The following is an 8,042-nucleotide window of genomic DNA, read 5'->3' as shown; positions in this document are numbered from 1 at the left end:
AATCCTTGTTTCGACCACTACAACTTTATGTAAAGACATCAGGTTTATCTCACACTTTAATTTTGACGCTTATTTTTATTCTTTATTAATTATACCTTTATAATTAAGTAATAAGCACACAAATACACATAATTCACATAGTATTCAAATATTTCATCTTTATTACTTCAAAAGAGTTACAATACTTGACCTAGACTATTACTTCGCCCAAAAAAATGCTTAGCCCCGAAACCCGGGCGTTACACCAAAGAACTCGGGCGCTCCACACTCCTTGAACTCCCGGAATGAGGGAGTTCGCACCCCAGCCTGCCCTACAGCAATCTCGGCTCGAAAAGACCTGAGCCGCTCCTCCATGAGCTCCAGAATCCTCTCCTTGACGGTACCAAAGATCACAGGGGTAGCGTCAAGAATACTGTGAGTAACCTCGGCTGCAATGAGCTCAATTAGCCTCTCATCAATTGGTCTGAGCCAGAGCCAGAACCTGAACTCGATCCAGAGCCTGAACCAGAACCTCCCGTTCCCAAACGAGTGACCACCATCCTCAAACTGAAACACAAGATATAAACAATCAGCAAACACTCGAGGGAAACTCGCAACACATAGGTACCCTTAAAATCCCCATATCTACACTTGTCTCAGGTACAGATCATGTGCTCCCAGTAGTACGGGCCCAATACTACTTTCCACACCTACCTGTACCTTCCTCAAGGTAAATTCTGATTCCTCTAAGTTACATCACCATAACCAAGAACAACCTATGCTATATAACATACATATCCTAGACTCTTATAGGAACTATCAACTCTCACCACTAGCAGTACAAAGAACCTCAATCAACACCACTAGTTTCCCTATGCATGCAAGTTGTACACAAAATAGGATCGCATAGGCTGTCGAATGAAGATTCTACCCTAAGTCCACAACCAAACAAGGAACATGAAATGAGGCTACATCGATCATTCTAGGGCTATACAATCCTAAGCATATACAACTTTGAAAGCATACACGTAGCAAATAACTGAGCCGATATCGATTCCAAGTAATACATGACATAAAATACTATCGAGCTATAAGGCATCACGTAAATCAGGAATTTCTATTATATGATTCCTGAAGGTATCCTTAGCCCTAATCTAGCATGCAATTCACATATCAAGCATACTAATCACAATACATAGGTATAGGTAACTTGGGAAACACTTACTTGAGCTCGGCTGATTGCACGCATTGCACTCACCTTTTATTAAAAGAATCTTTTTCGAAAATTTAAATTCTTTTCTTTTGAAAAGATTATCATTTCCTCAGTTTGAGTTCTGACACACCTGAAAGTGTGTCCGAATCCCTCAAACCAAGGCTCTGATACTAACTTGTAACAACCAAAAACCAGGATAAAATTTTTTCATTTTAAAACAAGAGTTACAGTCATTAAACTGTTCCAAAAACCATTGCATAATAACAGTGTCAAATCATCAGAGTAACAATATCAATAAGTGCGGAAATAGTGAGGGGAGAATGCTTTGTCATCACGTCAGGTCCTTCCCCTTAGTATCAGAAGTACCTAAAAACATAAATACAAACTGTAAGCAAAAGCTTAGTGAGTTTCCCCAAAGTACAACATACCAAATTTAAATAAGTTAGTGTTATGGGCCAAACCATATTCTTCCAAATAATTTCCTGCCAAGGGCCAAATCCTGGTATTCCTTACAGTTGTTAGGGGCCAGATCCTGGTCTTTTATATAAACGTCGGGGGCCATATCTTGGTCTTTCATACAGTTTCCAGGGGCCGAATCCTGGTCTTTCATATATGTATCTCAAATATAGCTAACACCCTATATCACAAATAATGGGTCGGCCTTGGTGCCTTCGACCCATTGACATAGTGAGAAACTCACCTCAGTCGGCTGATAAATACTAATTGCTCGGCTACCGATCCGGAAGATCCCACACTGAACATACATAAATTACCCTAGTCAGAAATAGGTTAAAAACCATAACCGTGGGCCTAAATCCCAAATCCAGACTCCTAAGATAAGGGCCCATTTATCTTACCCATAATGGGCCTAACCAACCTTTGCCTATAACACAATAATGGGCCCTAAGGCCCAAAAAGGCCCAACTCATACCACTTAAGGCCCACAAAAAGAATTCTGAGGCCCACCCACTCTAAATAGGCCAAAGCCCAAAAACTAGCTAAGGCCCAAAGGTCCAAAGCCCAATCGTAGTCCAAAATCCCACTAAGAGGCGTACGCTCGGCGTACATGCTCTTTTGCCAGTACGCGTTGCGTACCCCTTGGTACGCTCAACGTACTGAGCTGATTACCACCTTAATTCATTTGGTGTTTAATCCTTACAGCCACTCGATCCAACTTTTAGATCTCAGCCATTATGGGGTTCTAGGACATAGAGTTGGCAACTTTATGCCTTAGCATGTCTTAATGGAACCCGACATCCATTTTGTCTAACAAGGCTCACATTAAGGACTTAAATTCATGCATGGACGCATATCAATCGCCAAGATGACATTTTTATGCATCTAACACCTCAAAGGGAATGAGATCTAACACCTCAACTTTTGGAGTTGTCCAAACTCAGAAAAAAGAACTCATGGGACCAAATAAATTCCTAAACAAGCCCTAAACTCTAGCAATCAAAATGGATCATCAAGGTAAGAACTTTTTACCTTCAAAAGCTTCCAAAGTTGATGAAGACTCTGGATCTAGAAGCTCAACCTCAATAAATGTTTGGTCTCCAAGCTCCTCCTTCTTAAACACACACTAAAATGCCACAAAATAACTTCAAAGCTCAATAACACTCAAAGGGGGGTGAAGTAGGGTTTCAAAGGGACGAATGAACAATGGAGGCTGATGAGAGTGAGTGTACATAGGCCATAAAGATGATTAAATAGGGTTCTTGCCCTAAATTTTAGAGTTTGGTCTTGGCTTCCGTACTCCCCGCGTACACCACGTACGCCCAACGTACGTGGTTAAGTCCCCCGCTTCTAACCATGCATGTACGCTAGGCATACCAAATGTACGCCCAACGTACGAGGGACCATTTTTGCAAAGATTATAAAATTAAAGGACCAAACAAGAACATACATGGAATCGAATGTTACAGTTGAATCCCATATGTGTCTACTATGGGATCGATCATGTACGCCATGATACGTACTAGGCCTGACATTACTTGTGCCTTGAGCATGACGAGTCAGTTTTCAGGCCAATCCTGGAAAAAGTCATTGGATCGCGGTCAAGAACATTATGATGTATCATAGGAGGACTGAGGATATGTTCTTGGTCTATGGTGGTCAAGAAGAACTGGATATAAAGGGTTATGTGGATGCAAGCCTCCAAACTGATAGAGATGATTATCGATCTCAGTCGGATTTTGTATTCTTAATCAATGGAGGAGTATTGACTTGGAGAACTTCCAAACAATAGACCATAGAGAGTCAGAGTATATAGCAGTTAGTGAAGCTGCAAAATAGGCAATATGGTTGGAAAAGTTCATCAATGATTTGGGTGTTGTTCCTAGCATATCTGACCCAATTGAGATATTCTACGACAACAAGGGTGTAGTCGCTCTGGCTAATGAACCATGCGATCACAAGCTCTCAAGACATACTTAGAAATGTAATATCCCAAGTTCGGAAGCAAGAAGTTGAAGGGTGCAAAGTGTAAATTTAGGAAAGGGACTCGACGAGTAGGTCCGCTTACTCGCCGAGTCGGTGCGGGGTTCTATCGCGGATTAAGTGGCCAACTCGCCGAGTCGGCGGCTTGGACTCAACGAGTTGGTGCTGGAATGAGAAAACCCTAATCCCGAGGGTTGTACCCTATTTAAAGGACATTATGTCCTCCTCCCAGCCTCCTAATCCCCCAGAGAGTTCCAGAAAACCCTAATTTCGTGTGAGACTTAATTGTTGAGGGGATTGGAGCTTGGAAGAGGAATTTGGTGGAAGGAGCTTGAGAAATTAGAGGCTAGCATCAAGGGGCTTGTGTAGATCCGGGATCTACATCAGTTTGGGCACATCTCAGAGGTAAGGAGCCATTATCTTAAGTTATTTCCTTTTTGGGTTCATCCTTGGTGGTTGATTTGGAGTTCCTTAGCTTGTTTGAGATCTATTTCGGGTTTGGAGTTTAGATCTGAGGTTGCTACTCCAGATCTAAGCTTGTGATGGTCCTTAATGCCATAAAGCTCCTGTCTAAGAGTTATTGGTGAAGCCCCTTTGTCATAAACCCTAGCCCTAGAGTGTTTTGGGCTTATATCTCCTTGGTTTCACGTAAAGTTTGCAACTTTATGTGAGGGTTAGGCTTTAGAAGAGTGGATCTATGGATTGGAGCCCCTGCATGGCTCGAAAAGCCTCTGTATGGATTGAGAACTGAAAAGACTCGGCGAGTCACATGGGTGTACTTGACGAGTTGTATGAACATGTGCATGGAATCGGCGAGTTGGAAGAACAACTCGGCGAGTCTGTTGAAGATTGCCTTGGACTCGACGAGTCTGTTCTTGGACTCGGCGAGTCTGGTCGCAGAACCCAATCTCTTGTGGTTAAAGCTTTGGATTAGTGAGTCGGTTGGCGACTCAGTGAGTTGGGTAGGATGGGATTCCGAGATCGTTGAACTCGACGAGTCTTGGGGCGACTCGGCGAGTTGAGTCGTGTTATGGGAGTTTTCTGAGTATGAGGACTCGACGAGTCGACAGGTTGACTCGGCGAGTAGAGTCAACCAGGAAGGTTGACTTTGACTGAGGACTTGACTTTGACCAAGAGTTGACCAGTTTGACTTCCAAGGGTATTTTGGTAATTTTTGGTATTTATGGAATTGGTTCTTTGGTAGTGTGTTGTGGTGAAGTTTGTATCGGTGGTCGGAGCAGCTTGGTCGTATCTCTTCAGTCGGCAATTGCAGGTGAGTTATCCTCACTATATCGATAGGGTCTACGGCACCAAGGTCGGCCCTTTATCTGATGGAAATCCGGGTATTGTTTGTTATCTTATGGCTTTGCTAGATTTGCATCCTGGTATTTAGGGTGGTGTTATGTTAGTGACCTGGTTAAGGTCGGTACCCGGTATATAGGGTAATGTTATGCTAGTGACCGGATAGGTCGGAATCCTGGTTAGGATGTTGATATGCTATGTGATCTGTTAGACTGTTGTCTGGTTAAGGATTTGTTATGTGATTAAATGTTTTATGTGCACATGGTTGTTTGACGGGGGTTGGGTTGAGGCGGGTCCTGCTTTGTGCTGTAGGCCAACATACCCAGGGCGGACCGGATATTCCGAAGGCCCAGCGAGCGGTCCGGATAGGCTGAAGGCCCCAAGAGGGCGGACCAGACGTGCCGAGGCTCGGAGAGTGGACCAGGCCGACTGAAGGCCCGGTGTGGGAGGACCAGTCATACTGTAGACTCAGAGAGTGGACCAGGTGGATTGAAGGCCCGGTGCGGGCGGACCAATCACACTGTAGACTCGATGTCCATGGCTAGACTCGGAGGGTGGACCAGGTGGACTGAAGGCCCGGTGCGGGCGGACCAGTCACACAGTAGACCCGGTGTGCATGGCTGTTCTGTATTGTGATATGATATGAGTATGGTTATATGTGGTTGGTATTTTGGGGGTAACTCACTAAGCTTTCAGGCTTACAGTTTCAGTGTTTTGTTTCAGGTACTTCAGGAGACTGTGGCAAGGCGAAGGCGTGATCGTACCGCTCCTCATGTTTTATGATTTATGTAATATGGTTCTGGGGGATACTCTGATGTTTAAACTATTTTGAAAACGAGATGTATGAACTTAATGGTTTTTGGATGAATTAAAATGTTTTAAATTGGCTCAATTTTTATGGGTGTTACAAGAAAGTTCCACTACACATAAAGCTTGTGGAATAGTGAGTCGGGTAGCATTTGAGGATAATCCAGTTGATTCGCTCACCAAACCATTGTCACAAATCAAGTATGACACTCATATTAGATTGATAGGCATTAGATTTGCTAGTGAATTGTTTTAATTACTTAGTTTGTAGTTTGATATTTTGGAACTGATAACAGATTTTATTTTATCTGATTTGGTGATTGTTTTATGGAGACTTAATATTAAGCTTTTGCTACCATTTGCATTAATATATTGTGTGGTCCCTTTTGCATGTTTAGAACCACTTCCAGAATATTAATTTATTTAAACATTTCGCAATCGATCCTACTATTGGAAGTAAGCAGTGGTTTAATATTTTCATGGAGCAATCGTAGATTATTCATAAGAATGAACATAGCACAACATGCGACCAATACTCATGAGTACTTGAAAATTGAGATTTTAAGTATTGGAGTAACCACGGTTAGAGATTACTCCATGGATCATGTCATGAGTAATTCAAAGATGGATATATTTCATATTCTTAAAATGGAGATGCATGAGTATCTGTTCTACAATATGTTGTGTCTTGGTTTTTCCACAACATTGTTCGTAATTGTCAACTATACAGGGACTTGTCAGATATTACATAAGGAATAGTTCAAGCATATTTAGTCAAAAATTATTTGACCCTTCTGTCGTAATAAGATAAGTAGATATCTTTGGGGCCCTCGATAATTTGGTGTTGACAATCAAATGCTTATCTGAGTTGAGACTAAGTTGATCAGATCGAGGATCAGTCTGATAAGGTCACCACAAGTCTATATCGAGAAACCTAATTTTAAGCACTAAGATTGACTTATAATCCATGTCTCAGGTTCATATAGATATCATGAAGATCAAAGGAAGTTGAAATCACTATTCTAAGGGTTGTATATTACGGAATGGCAATAAGTACACTAGTTGTAATTGAACTGCACACTCACTGTCTATTGATAGTAAGTATTGGATCAAGATATTGTTGGTGTTTAGTGCAAGTGGGAGCTATTGGAGAATGATGTCCATAGCCACAACAAGTCAGTAATTGATATTGCCATATTTATACATGTTTTTAGGCAATATTTATTTACACTTCTATTAATATTTTGGTTATTCGCATAGAATAATGGTACTTATAAGTTTAATTTGTTATTTTGCAGCCAAACAGAAGCATTTTCGAAGATAGGGACTGAAATTGACAGAATATGGAACTTTGGAGGATTGAAGGAAAGAAGAACGGAAAATCACCCAAAAGACGTTTTCACGAAGTGAACAATTCATGGTTCACGACGTGAGTCGAGAATTCTAGAAGATATGCATGCGGGTGGAAGAGTCCTTGCCGAACACAGTTATCTAATATTCACGACGTGAATCCTTATGGTTCACGACGTGAGCTCAGGAAATCAGAATACTATAAATTCCCTTGCCCATTACGATTTGAGAGACTTTTGGCAGAAGAAAGAGGTTCCAGTAGACGATTTACAGCAGAAGTAAGGTTCTGGAAAAGGTTTCCAACACCAAAAGAGTGAAGGTCCATAATTTAGTTCACTTATTTGATACTTATGAACATGTTTCCTTATAATTTGATTTGTGTTAGTGTGTTAGTTGCTATTATGAGCAGCTGAATCTAGCTACTCTTGTTTAGCTAGATGAAGCTTCTAACTTATGAATAGCTTAATTTTATATGGATTTATTTAGTGGGTAAATTGCTTGTGTTTGGTTTATAATTACCTAGCATGCTTATGGTTGTTTCTTTAGTTGCTTGATTCTATGTTCTGTGTAGCTTAGTGACCATTAACTGCATGAACTGGTTACCTAATGATTTAGTGAACATTAAATTGTTAGGGCTAGGATTGACCAATCTTAGTTAGTAATTAAAGTAAATAAACTTAGCTGTGCTAGAGAACGTAGATTGTGACTATAATTGCGTTTACATAATAAATCTTACATAGCATATTCATATTCATAATTGGTTCTGTGTTTAATTGTGTGTGACCATACATAGTTTTACATTAATTAATTAATTATTGGTAAAGTTAGACTTAAATTACTAATATAATTAAAACCAACTTGATAATCCATAATTATTAGCTAGCCATAAGGACGAAGTGGATTCGAACTAAACAAGAGTGTTTTTACTTATTGATTGAATTTGAGTTAAGTT

This window comes from Lactuca virosa, chromosome 6 (genome assembly GCF_052849685.1).
Source record: "Lactuca virosa cultivar CGN04683 chromosome 6, Lactuca_virosa_CGN04683_v6, whole genome shotgun sequence".
NCBI lineage: Eukaryota > Viridiplantae > Streptophyta > Magnoliopsida > Asterales > Asteraceae > Lactuca > Lactuca virosa.
Note: the sequence above shows the minus strand (reverse complement) of the source record.